The sequence below is a fragment of the Miniopterus natalensis genome, chromosome X, assembly GCF_054644295.1.
Source record: "Miniopterus natalensis isolate mMinNat1 chromosome X, mMinNat1.hap1, whole genome shotgun sequence".
Taxonomy (NCBI): Eukaryota; Metazoa; Chordata; class Mammalia; order Chiroptera; family Miniopteridae; genus Miniopterus; species Miniopterus natalensis.
In genome coordinates, this window is record NC_142103.1 from 62,411,730 (window position 1) to 62,434,530 (window position 22,801).

The following is a 22,801-nucleotide window of genomic DNA, read 5'->3' on the forward strand; positions in this document are numbered from 1 at the left end:
TTCTGTTCTCAGTCTAGTTCTTTTAGTTGTTTTGTTAGATGGCTTAGTTGAGCTTTTTCTTGTTTCCTGAGGTATACCTCTACTGCTATGAACTTTCCTCTCAGGACTGGCTGTGTCCCATAGATTTGGGGTTGTTGGCTGTCATTTTTATTTTTTTCCAGGAAGTGTTTGATTTCTTCCTTGACCTCATTTGTAACCCATTCTTTGTTTAATAACATGCTATTTAGCCTCCATGTGTTTGAATATTTTTGAGTTTTTTTTATATCTGTTGATTTCCAGTTTCATGGCATTGCAATCCAAGAAGATGTTTGATATGACTTCAGTCTCTTGAATTTGTGTAGATTTGCCTTGTGTCTTAACATGTGGTCTATTTTTGATAATGTTTCATGTGCACTTAAGAAAAATGTGTATTCTGCTGCTTTGGGATGAATTGTTCTGTAAATGTCACTTAAATTCTTTATATCTAGTATATCATATACTGTCTATGTTTCCCTGTTGAATTTTTGTCTTGATGATTTGTCCAGTGATGATAGTGGGGAGTTAAAGTCCCCCACTATGATTGTGTTGCTTTCCATCTCCCTCTTAAAGTCCACCAATAAATTTTACATATATATATATATAAAGTGCTCCTATATTGGGTGCATATATATACATAAGGGATATTTCTTTCTGTTGTATTGATTCCTTTAGCATTATATAGTGACCATCTTTGTCTCTTGTTATGGTCTTTATTTTGAAGTCTATTTTGTCAGAAATAAGTATTGCCCCTCCAGCTTTTTTTCTTTTCTTTTTCATTTCCATTAGCATGATACATTTTATTCCATCCCTTCACTTTTAGCCTATGTGAATCTTTTGCTTTCAGGTGGATCTCTTGTAGACAGCATATATTTGGGTCCTGCTTTCTTATCCATTCAGCTACCCTATGTCTTTTCATTGGAGTATTTATTCTATTTACATTTAAGGTTACTATTGATATGTACTTATTTAATGCCATTTTTTCTCTTTATGCTTATGTACCTTTCTCTCAATATTTCTTCTTTTTCTTAAATCAGTCCTTTTAGCATTTTTTGCATTGGTGGTTTTGTGGTACTGAACTCCTCTAACCTTCTTTTGTCTTGGGAGCTCTTTATTTCACTTTCAATTGTAAATGATCACCTTGCTGGATAAAGCAGTCTTGGTTGCAGGTTCTTGCTTTTCATTACTTTGTGAGCTTCATGCAACTCCCTTCAGTCCTGAAGTGTTTCTGTTGTGCAATCTGCTGTCAGTCTTATGGGGGTTAGCTCATTGCTTTTCTTTCTCTTGCAGCCCTTAATATTTTTTCTTTGTCCTTAACATTTGCAATTTTAATTATGATTTGTGTTGGAGTGCGTCTATTTGGGTTCTGCTTGGAACCCTCTGTGCTTCCTAAACTTGTGTGTCTTTCTCCCTCACCAACTTGGGAAGTTTTCTGCCATTATTTTTTTCACCAAGTTCTCTTTCCTTTATTCACTTTCCTCTCCATATAGCACTCCTATGATGTGACTGTTGTTTCACTTCTTGTTGCCCCAATACTCTGTTAGAATGTCCTCATTCTTTATAAGTGTTTTTTTTCTTTTTGCCGTCTGATTGAATAGTTTTTTCTGCTTTATCTTTTAAGCCACTTATTCTGTATTCTGTTTCATTGAACCTACTTTAAATCTTTCCAGCCTATTCTTGATCTTAGATGTAATATTCCTCATTTCTGCCTGGTTCTTATTTATCATAAATAGCTCTTTTTTCCTGCTTTCACTAAGTTCCTGAGACTTTCTGTTAAGTGTGTTGTTGTCATTAATTTCCCTGAGCATCTTTATAACCATTACTCTGAACTCTATTTCTGATAACTTGCTTGACTCCATCTCATCAAGGTCTTTTCCTGGTGATTTTTCCTTTTCTTTAGTTTGAGGGTTGTTTCTTTGTCTTCCCATTTTGGTGGCTTTTAGTGTTTGTATCTTTATATTAGATATGTTTCCTGTCTCCCAGTCTTGTGGGGTGGGATTTTGAAGTGTATGTCCATTGGAGTCCAAAGGTGTGTTTTCCTTATAGTTCAGAGGTATTTGTTCTAGGTGTCTCCCTTTTGTGGGTGTCCTTTTTGGGAATTCTTTGGGCTCTCTTGTTGCAATTGCATCTAGATTGTTGTTGACTCATTCTTGTGAGGACTCTTCTCTCAGGTTGGCTAACTGTATGGCTCAGCCACAACCACATTGTGTGAGCTGTTGCATAGGTTCTGAAAAAGCAAGACAATACACAACCCAACTGCCAGGAATCAAGCAGTATCTTACAAACTATGCTGAATATCACAGTGAAAATATTCCAAGTGAAAGTAGGATTGGGAGAGTGAAATGAGAACACAAGCAAGAAAGCCAAAAAGACCCAAAAAACAAAAAACAAAAAAATGGGGGGTGGATTGGGGGAGAAAAATAGGAGAGAAAAATAAATGGTTATTATTCCTAAAAGTAACAATAATAATAATAATAATAAAATAAATAAATAAATAAATAATAAATAAGTAAAAAATAGAGAAGCTACTGGGAGATAAAGGGGACAGAGTAAAGATTCTGAAAGTTTGCTGAGCAAAAAATTAAGGGTAGACCATAAGAATAGGAAAATAGTTGAAAAAGAAAAAATAAAAATATAATAGAGACAAACAGAAACAAATAAACAAACAAAATGACAGGAAGAGAGATAGGAGCAAAAGAAAAGAAAGAAAAAAGAAAGAGAAGAAAGAAAAAAATAGTTATATCAATGGAACAAGAAGAGAAAGAAAGAGATAAAGCAAGGGCACTGAGGGATTCCAATAAGAGATTTGAGGGAAACAATAGAGAAAAGGTATAAATTTATTGGTTATAATGATAATATCCCATCAATAAAGCAGAGAATATCATGAAAATCTTGATAATAGAATAAAAAACAAAACAAAGCAAAAAAAGCAAAGCAAACAAATTTTTAAAAAATTAATTAAAAAAATTTTAAATTAAAAAAAAAATTAAATTTAAAAATAAATTTTTTTTCTCTTTTTTTCAAAAAGAAAAAAAGTCAATCTGGTTAGTTTTATCTGAGCAGCTTATGTTGTCTGAGCCTCACTGTTTTGTATGCTCATTTTGGTCTTCCTGGAAGGTACTTGTGTATCAGTCAATGTCAAGGGCTGTCTAGATTTGCTCTGGTGTCTTTTGGTAGTTGGTTGATCTGAGGCTCTATATGGACCACCTCCCCTTGTGAGCTATTTTGCCTCCCCTTTGTGGTTGCCTGGATTTACACCAAAATCTTCTGAAGAGTCTAGGGTGCAGGCAGGTTAATGTAGCTCAGAATATTGCTCCCCTTGCTTAGAGGTTTCTCTATCAGGCACTCACTTTGGGGAAATTAGTCTGTGCTTCAAAGCCAACTGCTCAGTCTCTACCCTATCTTCCAATTCTAGTTCCCCAATAAATGGCCTGCTGCAGGTTCAGATTGACTTCAGTCTGTTGCCTTTTTTGTATGGGCAGTTTCAGAGACCTGGGTTCAGTGTGTTCGATTAAAAAGAGATTCCCTGTGAGCACTTTGCCTGACCATCTCACAGCAGAGGTTTTAAGCTTTTCTTCCAGTTCTCAAACAATAGTCCCTGAGAGTCTTATTCTTTTCTTGTCATACTGTAAGCTATTCTCCCTTTCCCCTCATGACTGTGCCCTGCAGGGGATATCTGGGGCTTCAATGAGCTGAACTAACCCCTTTCCTGTTGGGGATGGTGCTCTTAGCCTGAAAGAAATGTAGGCATGCTCCTCCCACCCTTTCCAGGATATGTTTGGCTGACCTCACAGGTCATTCATTTCAAACTCTCTACAGTGCAGGCACAAATCCCAGTTTTCGCTGTTCTGTCTCCTCATGCAAGCCAGGAGGTTGGAAGCAACCAAAGACTCAGAAACACACAAAGCCACAAACAGGCAGAGAATACTCCCTGTGAGGTCCCAGTGTCCCTGTGCCTCTGAACCAAGCAGGGGGAGTCACAAAGTCAACTTCATGCAGGTCTGCTGCATAACTGATCTCAGTAAAGCTGGGGCAGCACCTTGAGCACTATCTTAACTCCCCCCAAGTCACCCCACCAGCAATACCATCAGCTGGAGTTCCAATGCGCCCCATTGTCAGCTTTGGCAGCTGGAGAACTGATCTGTCCCACCAGCAGGTCTGGTGGCTAGAGTCCCATTCTTCCCTGCTGATGGCTCTGGTCCCACTCTGGCAGCTGGAGGGCTCTCTTCCCATTCCCCACACCACAGAGTTCAAATGCTTTCTGGGTTTCTACCCAATGCCTTACAGGGAAGCAGACAGTCCCTGTAGGTGGCTGCTCAGTGCAACCCTCTGGCCCCTTTCTATTCAGAAGCCACACACTGTGGGACTGCCTTTCCTACAGTCAGTACATGGGTTGAAATACCCCTGTACCAGGTGCCACCATTAGACGTACTTTTTCACTGGGAAGGCACTGAGCCCTCCTCACAGGAACACTGTTCCCCTGGCTCCCTCTGCCCACCCTGCACAGGCACTCTTCTCCTCCATTCTAGGTTTGTGATCCCAGCTTTTGGATGCCAGTCCATACTACCAAACTTTGGGCCTCCCAGCCCAGCACTGGTTTCAAGGGAAACTTCCCCTTTCTAAGTCTCACTCTCTTACCAGACTCTATGATGTTTCTTCAGTGCTCCTTACTCAAAATATGTTCACTCTGGTATATCTCTTTTGTTTTTTCATGCTGGTTAAGTAGTATTTTAGTGGTAAATCCAGTCCATTGCTGGGAGCAAGTGTGCTCTGCTTCTTGTCAGAGTGCCACCATTTTCCCTTTCACTTGATATGATTTAAATATTCTTGAAGAGACTTGTTTTGTGTCCATGTGCTTGAATATTTTTGAGTTTTTATTGTAGTTGATTTCTAGTTTCAAGCTATGGTGATTTGAAAGATGCTTGATATGATTTCAGTCTTCTTGAACTTGTTAGGGCTTATTTTGTGTCTTAACATGTGGTCTATCTTGAGAACATTCCATGTGCACTTCTGAAAAATATATATTTTGCTACTTTGAAATGAAATGTTTGTACATATCAATTAAATCCATCTGATTTAGTGTGTGGTTTAAGGTTGCTGTTTCCTTGTTGATTTTTTTATCTCGAAGATCTATCCAGTGATGTCACTGGGGTGTCAAAGTCCCCTTCAATGATTGTATTGCTGTCACTCTTTCTCTTGAAGAGGTTTTCTTTCTTCTTCTTCTTCTTTTTTTTTTAATATGTCTAGGTACTCCTATATAGTTACCAAGGTTATATACTCTTGTTGAATTGATCCCTTTAGTATTATGTTATGGCATTCTTTGTCTCTTATTGTGGCCACTTACATTCAAGTTTATTTTGCCAGAAATTAGTATTGCTACTCCAGGTTTTTTCTTTGTTTTCATTTTCTTGGGAAAAAAATTTCCATCCCTTCACTTTCATCCTCTGTAAGTCTTTTGTTCTGAGATGGGTCTCTTGTAGACAGTATACATATGGGTCATGCTTTCTTATCCATTCAACTACTCTATGCCTTTTGATTGGAGAATTTAACTCTTTTACATTTAAGGTTATTATTGTTATAGATTACCATTTTTATTCTTTATTCCTATGTTCCTCTCTCTATTTTTTTTTTTCTTCTTACAGCAGTCCCTTTAACTTTTTTTGCAAGGTTGTTTTGTGGTAATAAAGTCTTTTAGCCTTTTATTTTATTTTATTTGTCTGGGAGATCCTTTATTTCACTTTAAATTTTGAATGGTAGCCTTGCTGGATAAAGTAGTCTTGGTTTTAGATCCTTGTTTTCCATTACTTTGGATACTTGATTCTATTCTTTCCTGGCCTGTAGTGTTTCTGTTGAGAGACATACTGACAGCCTTATGGGAGCTCCCTCGTAGGTAATTCACTGTCTCTCTCTTGCTCCCTTTAAGATTCTCTCTTTGTTTTTAACATTTGCCAATTTAATTCCTGAGCTTGTGTGACAAGTCCCGCTGTGGGTTTCTTTGGATTCAACATGACTGTGACTCTGTGCTTCCTGAGCTTGTGTGACTTTTGCCTTTACCATGTTAGGGAACTTTTCTGTCATTACGTCTTCAAACGTTTCCCTATCCCTTGCTCACTTTCTTCTCCTTCTGGTCCCCCTATGTTGCAGATGTTTTTACATTTCATGTTGTTCCAAAATTCCCTTAAACTATCTTCATGTTTTTAAATTCCTTTTTCTTTGCTTCTTTGGGTGATTTTTTTCTACTTTGCCTTCTAATTAGCTGATTTGATCCTTTACTTCCTCTAGCCTACTGTTTATTCTTTTCCATGTATTCTTTTATTACTCCTTCCAGTGCATTCTTTATTTCAGCTATGTCATTTTTCATTTACAACTGGTTGTTTTTCAGGGTTTCAATGTTCTTTTTCATGCTGCTAAGAATTCTTAATACCATTACTTTATATTCTGTTTCTGATAAATTACTTACGTCCATATTATTTAGCTCTTTTTCTGGAGATTCCTCCTGTTCTTTCATTTGGGGCCTATTTTTTGTTTCCTCATTTTTGAAGTTTATTTGTGTTTGTTTCTTTGTATTGAATAAGGCTGCTGTGATTCCCAGTCTTGTTGAGGTGGCTTTCTGTAGTGAGTGTCTTATGGGACACAGTGGCTTAGTCTCATTATTCTCTAAGCTAGGTCTTCTAAGAATCTACCATGTGTTGGTTATGTGGGTCCTCCTGTTGTATTTGTGTCTTGATTGCTGTTTTTTCATTTGTGGGTGGGATCAGACCTTAAGTTGTCTCACTGTGAAGGTGAACCCTGAACCAGATCTTGGGGTCATGGTCTAAGCCGCATAATGCCAAAAGTTATACAGGTGCTGACAGAACGAAACAAGACAAAACAATACCAAACCAAAAACTACAAGAGAAAATAACAAACTACCTCCAACAATAACAACACAAAGAAGAATTTTTAAAAAGAATAAAACACAGAATACAGAAAAAAGATGGAGAAGAAAAAAAATGTAAAAAGAGAATATGAAAGGATAGAAAGAACAGTAAAAGGATAAGAATGCAAATACAAAGCAAACAAAATAATAATTACAATAATAGTAATAATTTAAGAAAATAAAAATGAATAAAATAAAATATAGAGTAGGAAAGAAATCAAAACGAAAAAATAAAAGAGAAAGAGAAAACAGAGTAAAAGAAAAGAGAGAAATAAGATATATGAAAGAAAAATAAGAAAGAGAAAACTGAAAAGAGAAATCCAAAAGAAAAAAATAAAGATCAAAAAAATAAATAAAAATAAGTGAAGTTAGCCTCCACAGATTTTTGTGCCTGCTGAAATGATGCTTCAGATCTAGTTTTTGTGGAACCAGCTGGATTTTGCTCCAATGTTGTACAACTCTGACCTCTTTGTGTGCCAGTCCCATTCCCCTTGGGGTTTTCTATGGTACAATACAATGTCAGTAGCTGTACTGACCTGGCCCTCAGCAAACTGACTGAGGTGCATCCCCAAGTCATCCAATGGGTGAGACCTGGGTAGTCCATAGGCTTGTTCTGCCTCAGGTTTATCACCCTGCTCCAGGTTGCTCTCACTTCTCCCACAAACTGCATTCTACATGGGTATCTGGGACCTGACCGTGTTGGTTAAACAAACTTGCATTGGGGACTTGCCCATAGCTTGTGGTGGGGGCGGGACACCTCCTCTCCTTCTTAGGGCTACACTGGCTGAACCCACTGAAGAGCTTGGCTCTGGTTCCCCAAAATGCAGCTGAAAGGCTCAGGACACACCCATCTGTCTCCTGGGATTAAGCCTGACCTTTGGACATGGTCACATGCCTCAGTTTTGCCTCACTCTCTGGCACCACCTTGCTTCTACACCAATTGGAAAGGATTAAAAAAATTAGACCCACTTGTCACAATAATTTTTCAGCGTGGCCAGCTTCCATTAGGCAGGGCCACTTCCGATGTTCTGACAAGACCAAATGTCCAAGTCCTCTGCACCATCAGACCGAGCCATATGGGCACTGATTTCTATCCCAAGGCCATTCCCCTTTGCCTCAGGTCTCAGCAAAATGGGGAAGACCTAGCTCTTCTACAGATTAGGGGAGGGGTGCCACTCATGCTCTGGAGGTGGACAAGACCAATCCTCTTTCCCAAGCTACACTGCCCAGCCCACTCCCAGCTCTCTGCCCAAAGTGCTTCCAAAGGATGAAGGTGTACTCCAGTTCACTGCTGGGTGTACTGATCAGATGCCTCCACCAACCCTTATCTTTACTGCGTGACCCCTCCCTCAGACACAGATCTGTGTGAACTTTTCAGGCTTGTGTTTTAACTAGTAAATCACTCTTTGCCTTGAATAATGCAGTCTGAGTATCCCAGGTGGACTGAATCCCCACTGACTGCAACCACCCAATGCTATGCAGGCTCCCTTTTCCCTCCTCCTTCCATTCTCTTTTTTTAAAAATCAACAAACTATTTTTTTAAAGAAACATGGTTTGTCATCTCCTGTCAAGAACCAGGCAAGGTTTCTATTTCTCACCTCTTGAAATTAAGAATATTTAAATGTCATCTGTGTTTGATAAAATAACTAGTAGGTATTGATTTGTTTCAGGTTCTGATAAATCATCCTTCTATTCTGCTGTTAAAAATATGTATGCCTGAGTGCTAGCCAGTGTGTCTGATCATGATCAACAGAGGAAAGCTGATAGTATGGGTTACCCATTTGTGTGTACTTGATGAAGACATGACCATCCCTTTGAGTGCCCTTAGTGTGAGTGCCCTTACAAACCTTATGGACAGGGCTGAGACTGAACCTTATGAATGAGGTGCACCACCTTATGAGCTAAGCTTGAAACTCAATGAAGGTTCCATTCCTTGATCCACAACTGGCTGGGCCTAGCCCACATGGACCAGCCTTACACTGGATGAAGGTTCCCTCCCTGAAGTAAATAAAGTCTCTGAGATCTCAGTTGAAGCATGGGATATCTTGGATCTGAGAGGACTAACCTGAGACCTTCCAACATCATGAGGAAAACAAGTGAGCTCATGGGGCTCATGCAGGTGCTGATGCATTTGTTTGGGATGGTTGTGTGAAGAAAGTCATCTGTCACTACAAATCCCACTGCTGCCAATGAAGTAATGTAAAAAAAATTCCCAAAGAAGTTCAGAAAGGAGAGACTTTATTCAGGTGAACACTTTGCAAAGTAGGAAAACACAGCCTCCAGTGGAAAACTAAAACCAACTGAGTCAGTGTAGGGTGAAGGGAATCTTTTATAGAGAAAGTTTCCACCAGGTTCCCAATTTGGTCCATTTTATGCAAATGAGGTTTCCAAAGTGTACAGTTCTGATTGGTCAACATCATGCATTCTGATTGTTCAGTATAGATTCAAATGAGTATATACTTGTGTAGTTCTGATTAGACAAGACAGGTCCCAGTTAGTTGATTTGAAAGATGAAACCAAACCAGGAACTCCCTTACAATGGTTGCCATAGGAGAATGAAAGTTCAATCTTTGCATTTTCCCACTATGCAGAGTGCATAAGAGTCCTCTATCAGCAACATTTGTTAAACCCTGGTTATAAATATGCCCTCAGTTAAATAAAAGTTCATTTTGACAGGTATTTTTCTCCTCGGGGTTTACACTCTTGAAAACAGTTTAGCAGCTTTTAAAAACGTAAACATGAAACCATCATACAACTCAAGGAATTGCACTCCTGGGTATGTACCTAGAATAGTGAATACTTGTATTCCCACAAAAACCTGTACACAAATTTTTTTTAAAAGCATTATTTGCTTAAAACTAGAAGCAATATAGATTGCCTTCAATGAGTTAATGTTGAACTGTGGTGTAATTATACAATGGAATATTACTCAACAATAGACAATAATGAACTAACAATTTATTTAAAAAAACAAATCTCCAGAGAATTATGTTGAGTGAAAAAGGCCAATTTATATCACATTCTTTAAATCATAAAATTATAACAAGAGAGAACAGATTTGTGATTGTCAGGGGTTGAGAAGGGGGTGAGAGTGAGAGAGAAGCAGGTGTGGCTATAGAAGAATAGCATGAGGGATATTAATAGTGATGGAAATGTCTGTGTCTTGAATGTATTAATCAATGTCACTTTTCTGGTTGTTATTCTAGTGTTGTATTACAAGATGTTAACATTGGGGAAACTGGGTACATGAGTTAATTTATGTATTACTCCTTCCAAGTCTGTAAATTTATGACAGTTTTAAAATAAAAAGTTTAATTTTAAAAAATAAGACTTTTCAGTGGAAAACTTGACAAACATGACCTAAAACAGGTGATTAAAGTAAACATCAGTTGTCACAAATAATGTTGATAGTATGTACCCTTGATATAATGTGATTAAAATGGCACTTTATCTCTGTGATCTTCCTCCCCCAAACCTGTAACCCTAGTCTCATCGTGAGAAAAACCCTCATCAAATTCTGAGAGTGAAGAATCCTACAAAATACTTGATCAGTACTTTTCCACCATGATAAGGTGATCAAAACCAAAAATAACTTCAAAACAGCCACAGCCAAGAGGAGTCTAAGGAGACAAGGTAACGAAGTGTAATGTGATATCCCGGGTGAAATCCAGAACAGGATAAAGGATTGGCCTTTTATATCACATTCTTTATATCGTAAAATTTATAGATTTCCATAGTTTTTCCCATTATAAAAAACTAAGAAAATCTAAATGAATTATAGACAGTAGTTAATAATTATGTATCAACATTCATTCATTCATTCATTCCAACAAATGTACCATACTGATATCAACTGTTACTAATAAGAGCAATTGGGTGTAAAGGATATATAGTAACTCCCTATACCATCTAATTTTTTTTGTAAATCTAAACTGTTCTAAAAAATAAAGTGTATTAAAAATTAGGACTATTCGGTGAGAGAATTCTGGAAAGATGGTGGAGTAGGAAGCACCAGGAATCTGTCTCCCCACATAGGCAATTGTATTGGCAGAAACTGTCTGATGTAACTATTTTGGAACTATGGAGTTTATTGAAGATGGAAACTTCAGGGAAAGGATTGGATGTTAAATTGTAAGTAATTTTAGTCGATTTTGGCTCATAACACAGTAGCAACTGCATATCTTCCACCCCAGTCACTTGGGAGGCTTTTGTGCATTATGTTCCTGGAGCAGCTTGCACACAGCTTCAAGAGCCAGAGTTGGCAAAAATATCAAAGATCTGTCTTCTAATCACCAATTGCTGCCACTGACCACAGAGGTGCAGACAAAGAGGCATTGACCTTTTTGTTACACCTTCCTATATTGTTGCTACCCCTTCTCCTTCAGCTTAAATGACTTCCAGAGGACTTAAAGGTCTGGTGTACTTTCCCCCTCCCTTTGATTTATCTCTTTTTCCCTTTTGAAACTAGACATTCGAGGTTAAGACATTCAAGAACAACTGCATATAGAGAAAAATTAGAAAGTGACCACACATGCCTAGAGAAAGGCTCAGAAAAGATTTGAGAGGATATTAAGTTTACACTTCAGGCTGATTCTCAGCACAGAGATAGACTACAAAATAAAATTAAAAAAAAAAAAAACAATAAGAAAAAGTAAAGAATAATTTTAAAATACTGCATACTCTGTGGAAGGGGCATAATCTTATTTCAAAAGTTACCAAACTATTAGTCTAAAATGTCCAATTTTCAACAAAAAAAACACAAAAGATATATATATATATATATATATATATATACACATACTTACATATATATATAAAATCACAAAAGATATATATATACATACATATATATTTTTGTTTTACATATATATATATGTATGTATATATATATAAAACAAAAAAATAAAATAGAATGTATGACCCATTCAAAGGTAAAAAATGAATAAACAAAAATTGTTTCTGAAAATACTTGATGGCAGATAACCTAGACAAATACTTTAAACAGTTATATTAAAGATGTTCAGTTAATTAGAGGAAGATGCAAAGAAAGTCAAGGAAACAATGCACAGCCAAAATGGAAATATTAAAAAAGAGAAATCTAAAAATAAACCAAAAATAAATTCTGGAGCTAAAAATTACAATAATTGAAATGAAAAATTCACTGGAAGGATTCAAAGGTATATTTGAACATGTATAAGAAAGCATTTATAAAAATGAAGATAGAATAATGGAAGTTATCCAGTCTGAGGAACAGAGAGAAAAAAGATAGGTGAAAAGTGAAATGAGCCTAAGGGACCTGTGGGACATCATCAATAGGACCAATATGCACAATGTGGGAGTCCCAGAAGAGAGAGGAAAAGGGCAGAGAGAATATTTAAAGAAATAATAGCTAAAACTTCCTAAATTCAATGAAAGAAATGAATGTTAACATTTAATATCTAAGAAGCTCAATAAACTCCAAGTAAGATGAACTCAAAGGGACTCACACTGGGACACATTATAATCAAACTTTCCAGTACCAAAGTAAAAAGAGAATCTTGAAAGCAGCAGGAAAGAAGCAATTTATCACATATAAAAGATCATCGCTAAGATCATTAACAGATTTCTCAGCAGGAACTTTGGAAACTAGAATCAGTGGATTATATATTTAAAGGCGGGGGGGGGGGGAAAGAAAGAAAAAAAAAAGACTATCAACCAAGTATCCTATATCCAGCAAAACTGTCCTTAAAAAGTAAAGGAGTAATCAAGACATTCTCAGATAAACAAAAGTTGGGGAAATTTGTTACACTAGACCAGCCCTGTAAAAAATGCTCAAGGGAGTCTTCTAAAACACCAGACATCAACTTGAAGTCATATGGATAAATAAAGATCATAATAAAGTTAAATACATAGGCAATTATAAAAGCTGTAAGTATTGAAACAATGACTTGTAACTTCAGTTTTTGTTTTCTACAAAATTCAAGGGACTAATACATTTAAAAAATAATTATTAATTTAAAAGCTAGTATTATTGTAACTTTTGTTTATGACTCTAATTTTTGTTTTCTACATAATTTAAGAGACTAATGTATTAAAAGAAGTATTGATTTAGGTTTTAGGAAATAAAATATAGACGTTGTCCAAAAAACATGTATACATATTTTAACAGCTGATAGCTCAATTGATGTTTCTTTCTTTTCAGACGGACTAAGCTTTCAACAAAGGAAATTCATATTAAAATGCTACTGGGAGTTTGAGAACACAGTTGAAGTACAAACAATGCCCTTATAATTATTTAAAATGTGTATGCTTTGTGTTCTCCTCAAAATGTATACACATTGTAACAGCTGATAATGCACTTAGTTTTCACTCCTTTTTAGGTTTAACTGATTTGAAATAATGAGTGAATCCAGAATAAGCTTTGAAGAAAGAAAATTTATCCACTAAACTTTTTTATGGGGATACATAAAAGATAAAGTTTATGGCACAAAACCAGCAAGAGTTGACACATGTAGGGTGCATAAATACGGAACAAAATGATTCTTAATGTTTGTGATTACATTGCTTCGAGTTATTATCAGTGCCTGTACCAGAATGGTCACCAGTTTGAAAATAGGAATTGACAAAAAAATATTCATTTCCATAGATTCTTTTAAATTTTGTAAATGAACTGTATGTTAGCAAACACTGACTTTATAATCATTCAAACTGTGTATACATATTTTTGGAACACCCTATATAAAGTTGTAATTTTTGCCACATCAACAACTGAAAGGGGTTGTAAAGGAGCAGACTTTTTATATGTTATTGAAGTTGAGCTGCTATAAATTGAAATGAGAGTGCTATAAGTTTAGAATTGTAAATGTAATGCCCATGGTAAGCACAAAGAAAATAGCTATATGCCCGGCCAGGAGTGGCTAAGTGGCTGAGCATCAACCTAGGATCCAGGAGACTGCGGTTCAGTTCCCAGTTGGAGCACATGCCTGGGTTATAGACTCCATTCTAGGCCGGGGGCATGCGGGAAGCAGCTGATCAACATCATTGATGTTTCTATTTCTCTCTCTCCCTCTCCTTTCCTCTCACTGAAATCAATAAAGATATGTTTTAAAAAATAGCTATAGAATATACATCAAAGAAAATGAGAAAGAAATGTAAACATTTCTTTGGAAAAAATAAACTAAACACAAAAGAAGACAGTAATGTAGGAAATAAAGGGGAGAAACTATAAGGCATATGGAAAACAAACAGCAAAATGACAGAAGTAATTACCTTAAAGTGGTCATTGGTAATTACCTTAAATAAAATAAATTGTAAATGAATTAAACTCCCAATCAAAAGAAAAAAAATTAGAAGAATGGATAAAACCACATGATCCAACTATATATTGTCTTCAAGAGAGTCATTTTAGATCAAAAGACACAAATACATTGAAAATGAAAGGATGGAAAAATGACATTTCATGCAAATTGTAACCAAAATAAAGCAAGGATGGCTATAATATTATCAGCCAAAATAGACTATTATTTTTAATCTGTATCATTGAAAATATTACAGAGGCCCCTTTTTTAGACCATTGATCCCCTCCACCCTGCATCCACCCCATCCCCAGGCCTTCACCATACCAATGACTGTCTATGTGTTATGCTCATAAACAAAAGTTTTTGATTCAACTCTCCCCATCTACTCCCATATCCCCACCTTCATTCTGAGACCTCTCAGTCTGTTCCATGCTTCTATGTCTCTGGATCTATTTTGTTCATCAGTGTATATTGTTTATTACTTCTATATATAAGAGAGATCATGTGATACTTCTTCTCTGACTGGCTTATGTTGCTTAGCATAATACTCTCTAGTTCCATCCATGCTGTCCCAAAGGATAAGAGATCCTTCTTCTTTACATCTTCATATTATTCCATGGTGTAAATGTACCACAGCTTTTTTAAGCACTCATCTACTGATGGGAATTTGGGCTGTTTCCTGATCTTAGCTATTGTAAATTGTGCTACTATTGTGCTTCTTTGTAATTGGGGTTTCGGATTTCTTAGGATATATTCCTGGAAGTGAGATCAATGGGTCAAATGGCAGTTCCATTTTTAATTTTTTGAGGAAACTCCATATTGCTTTCCATAGTGGCTGCATCAGTTTGCATTCCCTCCAGCAGTGTACTAGGGTTCCCTTTTCTCCACACCTTTGCCAGCACTTGTCACTTGTTGATTTGTTTATGGTAACCATTCTGACAGGTGTGAAGTCATACCTCATTGTGGTTTTAATTTGCATCTCTGATAGTTAGTGACTTTGAGCATTTTTTCATGTTTCTTGGCCATCTGTATGTTCTCTTTGGAAAAGTGTTTATTTAGGTCCTCTGCCCATTTTTTAATTGGTTTTTTGTCTTCCTTTTGTTAAGTTGTATGAGTTCCTTATATATTTTGGATATTAACCCTTTATCAGATGTGTCATTGGCAAGTATGTTCTCCCATACAGTGGGCTCCCCTTTCATTTTTTTGATGGTTTCTTTAGCTGTGCAGAAGCTTTTTATTTTGATGTAGTCCCATTTGTTTATTTTTTCCTTTGTTTCTCTTGCCCTAAGGGATGTATTGGCAAACATATCACCACAAGAGATGTCTGAAATTTTGATGACTAAGTTTTCTTCTAGGATTTTTATGCTTTCAGGTCATACATTTAAGACTTTCATCCATTTTGAGTTTATGTTTGAGTATGGTTAAAGTTGGTGTTCTTTTTTCATTTTTTTTGCATGTACATGTCTAATTTTCCAACATTTATTGAAGAAACTGTTTTTCCATTGTATGCTCTTGCCTCCTTTGTCAAGTATTAACTGAACAAAAAAGCGTGGGTCCATTTCTGGGTTCTCTGTTCTTTTCCACTGATCAGTATGTCTGTTCTTGTGCAAGTACCAGGCTGTTTTGATTACAGTGACTTTGTAGTATAACTTGATATCTGGTATTGTGATCCCTCCAACTTTGCTCTTTTTTCTTAATATTGCCATGCTCATTTGGGGTCTTTTTTGGTTCCAAATAAATTTTCGAAGTGTTTGTTCTAGATCTGGGCAATATGTTTTTGGTATTTTAATAGGGATTGCACTTAATTTATAGATTGCTTTGGGTAATATGGACACTTTAATGATGTTAAGTCATCAAATCCATGAACATGGTATATTTTTCTATTTGTTTATATCTTCCTCTATTTCTTTTTTTAGTGTCCTGTAATTTTCAGGGTTCAGTTCTTTTACATGATTTGTTATGTTTATTCTTATGTATCTTATATTTTTAGTTGTAATGGTAAATGGAATTGTTTTTTAAGTTTCTCTTTCTGGTGTATAAAAGTAATAAAGTTTCTCTTTATTGGTGTATAAAAATGCTATTAATTTCTTGGTGTTAATTTTGTATCCTCCTACCTTGCTGAAGTCATTTATTAAATCTAGTAGATTTTTGGTCGAGTCTTTAGGGTTTTCTATGTACAATATCATGTCTACAAATAATGACAGTTTTACTTCCTCCTTTCCAATTTGGATGCCTTTTGTTTTCTTCTTGTCTGATTGCTGTGGCTAAGACTTCTAGTACTATTTTGAATAAGAGTGGTGAAAGTGGACATCCTTGTCTTGTTCCTGTTCTTAGGGGAAGTGTTTTTAGTTTTTGCCCATTGAGTATCTTGTTGGCTATAGGTTTTGTCACATATAGCATTTATTATGTTGATGTATGATCCCTCTATTCCCACTTTGCTGAGAATTTTTATCAAAAATGGTTTTGGATTTTATCGAATGTTTTTTCTGCATCTATTGATATGATCATGTGATGTTTGTCTTTCAGTTTGTTTATATGATGTACCACATTCATAGATTTGCGATTATTTTACCAACCTTGCATCCCGAGGATAAATGCCACTTGGGCATGATGTATGATCTTTTTAATATATTGCCAATATTTTGTTGAGGATTTTAGCATCTATGTTCATCAGGGATATCAGCCTGTAATTCTCTTTCTTTGAATTTTTTGTTTTCTGGTTTTGGAATTAGGCTAATTCTGGCCTCATAAAAAACACTTAAAAGTGTTCCTTGCTCTTGGATATTTTGAAATAGTTTGAAATAGTTTAAAATAGATCTTAAATAAAAAAAGATTAAAGAGACAAAGAAAGACATAATATATTAATAAAAAGTTCAGTATAGTTATAACTTTGTTATTAAATTTGTTAGGGTGACATTGATTAATAAGATTATATAGTTTTAACATGAAGATTTCTATGATACATGATCTGCATATTGTATTGAGTATCCACCACCCAAGTTCAAATCATTTTATTGATCAGAGTATAGAGAAATGAGGACTATCATACACTGCCATTGTGAGCAGAAATTAGTATAATATTTCTGGATGGTAATTTGGCATTAAAGATTAAAAACCTTGAAAAAGTTCTTATTGTTTGAAAAATAAATTACACTTCTCTAAATTTATCTTAAAAAAATGATCATGGAAAGCATTTGAGATCTTTCTCCCTGGCATATGTCCTGTTTTACTCAAATAAACTCTTATAAAAATTCCAAAAAAAAAAAAGAAAGAAAGAAAATGTTTACGAATATATACTCAAAACAAATATTTAAAATAATGTTAACCACAGAATTATTTATGACAGAGTAAATAATATATTAATTGTCAATTGGTAAAAATTTTGAAATATAAGAAATGTATAAGGTAAAATACTTTGCTGCCACTAAAGTCATGTTTTGGCACAATGTTTATTGAATAGAGAAATGATCAAGTTGCAAAAGAGTACATACAGTATAACATGCTATGATAGGTAATTATTCCTATTATAAAAGCTCTGAGCACACTGTACTTTCTGAAATATATGGTGACAGAAGAAGATTTGACTTTGGGTGGTAAGCACAGAACATAATACAGAAGTGATGCATCATAGAATTGTACACTTGAAACTTACATTATTTTATTAACCAATGTCACCCTCCAATTAATTTAATTGAAAAATGCAATTGCACATTTTAAGGATTATACACTAGGAAAAAAAGAGAAGCCAAAAATAAATAATTTAAAAATTTATAACTCTCTAGCTATTTTAAAATTTATAAAACACTTGCTAAGTAGTTATTGGTTTAAAATGGTCATTAAAATTGCCAAGAAATTGGAAGGTAGAATTTCAACAATAGCAATAAATTTTAAAAAATGAATTCCCCAAATCCATGTAGTTCAATGTTTAGAGAGTCAGACCACACACCAAAGGGTCACAGGTTCAATTCGTGGTCAAGGGCACATGCTTGGTTGCAGGTTCCATTTCTGGCCTCAGTCAGTGTGTGAGTGGGAGACAACCAATTGATTTGTCTCATTCTCATGGGTGTTACACCTTCCTTCTCTCTCCACCTCCCTCCTTTCTTTCCACTAAATCTAAAATGCAATGTATAAAAATGTCCTCATTTGAGGATTAAAAAAAGAATATAGCTGAAGATTTTAAATAACATTATCCAACAACAGCAAAAAAGAGTTGTGGACTCCTATCAAAAGTATTTAACAGCCAAATGTTTTATTACACTAAAATTCAGAAAGACTTAAAAATAACTAGAGAGCAATGTTTCAGAATTTAGATAAATAAAAAAATAATTAAAACAAAACATTAATTTTAAAAACAAAAATAAGTGAATTAGACAAAAACAGAATTTATACACAAAAAAGAGACTGCTTCATTAAGGAAAATAGAGGTATTTAAGATAGAAAAACCTCAGGATTCAAAGATGGTGGCAGATTAAGTGGGAGCTATACTGACACCCTCTAGGGACCAAACTGGAATTAAAAGTAAAATTTAGAGAAATCCTGAATAATCAACTGAAGACTAGCTGTGGAGCATTTCCATAACCAAGGATGGAAAGTGAAGGCTGTATAGAGACTGGTAGTAAATGAAGAGGTGTGAGAAGGCAGACCAGGCCCCACAGATAGTAGTTGAAGTTCTAGACGAATGTCTCAGCTGTTGGGTGTTCCCACTGAGAACTCTGGGATCTAAACTCCAAGCTGGTCTCCCCAGCCAAGGGCACCAGAACTGGGAAAGGTGTCTACATAACATCTGGCAGTGAAATGGAGCAGGGTTTCTGTCTCCAGGGAGAGATGGTTGGAAAGGCAGGCATCCACTTAAAGGGCCAAAACACAAAGATTCATATACAGCCACTCACCTTGGACTTTGGCAGGGAGAGGGCAGACTAGACTGGAGCTGTGTGAGGAGAATCCAGTGTTGCCAGCTCTGGAGATAGAGCTCAGAGGGCACCAGACTGAAGTTCTGTGCTAAGTCGTTCCCTCAACTTCACAGGACCTTTTACTCAGGCAGACCATCATTTAGGCAGCTTTTGACTGGGAGAGAAGCAATTGTCCCTACCCATGGTAGGACCTGGAGAGTATTATGCTCAGCAATATTAGCCAGTCAGAGAAAGACAGGTGTCACATCATCTTACTCATATGTGGAATCTAATGAACAAAATAAACTGATGAACAAAAAAGATCCAGAGACATAGAAACATGGAACAGAGGTATATCTGAGGAAAGCCATTGGTGGATGGCTGGGTGGGGAGAGATTAAACTAAGAACTTATATGCATAACCCATGGACACAGACAATAGTGTGGTAAAGCCTGGCAGGGAGGTTGCAAGGTGGAGGGGATCAATGGTAAAAAAGAACAGCTGTAGTTCTTTCAACAATAAAGATAAATTTTAAAATTATAATAATAAAATAAAATATTAAAACCTCAGGCAGGTTCAAATTTTTAAAGGGAAAGAATGCATAAATATACAAATTAGTAAAAAGAAAGGGTATCTGAAAAGTAAAAGCCAGAGCCAGACAGATAGTATATCATAATTGCAAAAGAGCATAAACATGGAATGATGCAGAACTGAATTAAAATTCTTGCTCTACTGTGTGATATAAAACAATTAATCCCTTTGAGACTATTTTCTTATCTGTAAAATAAATAATAAACATGAAAAGATCATTATGTGAATTATTTGAGAAAGATTTTCAAGATAGTGCCATAGTAAGGGGATCTTATGTTCACCTCCACCCAGGACCAAACTGGAAATACAAGAAATTTAAAAACAAACACTCTGAATAACCAACTCAAAATTAGCTGAAGGAGAATCTTATAACCAAAAATTTACAGAAGCCACATTGAGACTGATAGGAACAGCAGACACATGAAAAGGACTGGCCTGGCTCTCATGAGTGGTGGCTGAGGTTTTGGAGGGATATCTCTGCTGCAGGGATGTTTCCCCTGAGAAGTGTGGCATCTAAACCCCAGGGCGAGCTCCCCAGCCCAGATCACCAGGGCCTGGAAGTGATGCCTATATAACATCCAGCTGTGAAAAGCAGCAGGGTTTCTGTCTGACATGGACAGATGGAATTCCTTGAGGACCCAGGCAATATCTTAAAGAATCAACACAAAACAATTTTTTGCAGCCACTTACCCTGGTATTCAGAAGAGAGAGGGCAGTATGGCCTAGAATTACCTGATGAGAATCACATTTTAAGCTCTGGGGAGAAGGCTGGGGAGACAGCTTCCAGGATCCTTGCTTGAGTCATTCTCCAATACTACAGTTGCCATCTATCTTGGGTGAAGCACTCCTCTCCAAGTAGCACTAACCTGAGGGAAAACAATTACCCCACCCTCTGGAATTCTTCTCTCCCCTGTGGATCTTAAGTCCCACTGAGGAATACGTGGCATAACCCAGGGTGTAGAAGTTTGGGCAGACCCAGGGGGTGTCATTGACTTTGGGGTGGAGCCTTTCAGTTTCCTGTGAATCTGACTGCTGCTTCCCACTAATGGGAGATCTGATAGAACCATACTCCTGGCTTCTGAAGACCCAAACTATGGGCTCTGGATAGACTACAAGCTTAACTACTAGGGGTTTCATCTTGCCAAATTCAGGGGGAAATCTGGGTCAGACACAGTCTTGTGGTTCTTGGGGAGGGGACCACACTCAGCACCTCCCATGAAGTCTGAACAGTAATTCACCCTCACTGAAGATGTACTAACCCCAAACTATCAATGCTGCCAAGGGTTCTTTCAGTGACTGAGTCTAACAGGCAACCTACAAGAGGAGGCAGGTGGAAGGGAATCCCAGGTTATGTTGGGTAATTTGCTAACCTGTCCCTGGTCCCAGTGCTGGTAAAAGCGAGCCTTGTAGTGCAGTTTGGTCCTTCCTTTATGCAGTCAAGCCCAGCAGAGGCATCCACAAACTGTGGATCATGTGGAGATTCAAATAAGTTGCCAAGGGTCTGACAGAGACAGCATCTGACACTGGCTTCACCAAGGTAACCCCCAAGAGGTCCAGTACCAACATACCAAGTGGCCATCATCAGATAACTTTGGAAAAAGATCCAACAAACTTCAAAAACAGTATATGCAAAGAAGGATCACAATAGGCACTGAACTCTGCTGATGCAAATTGTACTTTTTCATTCTTCTTTTTCTCTTTTCATTTTCTTTTACTTTAAAGGGTCAGAATCTGCACAGCAGCTGACACCTGTGGTTGGAGTTGAGGGTCAATCCCACAAAAGAATGGGCCAACAGTAATCAGGACCCAACTAAAACAGGGAGGCCCAAATAACCCACACAAAGGACCTTCCTAGAGCACACAGCACAAGAGTTCAAGGAGACTGTACCATTGGATCTCACAGGACACCTACTACATAAGACCACCCCAAGAATAGCAGATCTATCAAATACATAGAAATAAACACACAGAGGCACCCAAAATGGGGAGACAAGGAAACAAGCCTCAAAAGAAAGAACAGGAGGAATCTTGAGACAAATTGCTTAATGCAATGGAGGCAAGCAATTTATCAGATATAGAGTTCAAAGTAATGGTTATAAGGATGTTTAAGAAACTTAGTGAGAACTGCAACAGCATAGAAAGGGACAAAGACACCATGAAAAAGAGCCAGTTGAAAAAGAAGACAATATCTAACATCAAGAATACAGTGGAAAGAATAAAAAGTAGGTTAGCTGAAACACAGGATCAAATCAGCTATTTGGGAGGCAAGGTAGAAAAACACCCAATCAGAGTATCAAAAAGAAAAAAGAATTGAAAAGTATGAAGATTGTTTAAGGAAAATTTGGGACAACATGAAGCGTAACAACATCCACATCATAGGGCTACAAGAAGGGTAAGAGAGAGAGCAAGATATCGAGAACCAACTTGCAGAAATAATGATCAAAAATTTTCCAAACCTGGGGAAGGAAATAAACATACATGTCTAGAAAGCACAGAGTCCCAAACAATATGAACTCAAAGAGGCCCAGAGAAAAGCACATCATAATTAAAATGCAAAAGGTTAAAGACAAAGAGAGAATCTTAAAAGCAGCAAGAGAAAATCATTTAATTACAAGCAAGGGAGCTCCATTAGGCTGTCAGCTGATTTCTCAACAGAAACATTTCAGGTCAGGAGGGACTGGTACAAAATATTTAAAGTGATGAAAAGGAAGAACACTGAAAAATAAGATGACTTTACCCAGCAAGGCTATCATTTAAGATTGAAGGAGAAATGGAGCTTCCAAGACAAGAAAAAGTTAAAGGAGTTTGTTTCCACCAAAAAAGTATTACAAGAAATGAAAAATGTCTTGCTTTAAGCAGTAGTAGTAGAAAAAGAAAAACACAAACAAGCAACAGAGGAAAAGAGCTAAAAGAATAAAATGGCAATAAATACCTACCTATCAATAGTCACTCTAAATGTAAATGGCTTAAATGCTCTAATCAAAACACAGAGGGTAACTGAATGGATAAGAAAGCAAAACCCTTATATATGCTGTCCACAAGAGATGAAATTCAGAACAAAAGATAAACACAGACTAAAATAAAGGGATAGAAAATGTAAATGTAAATGG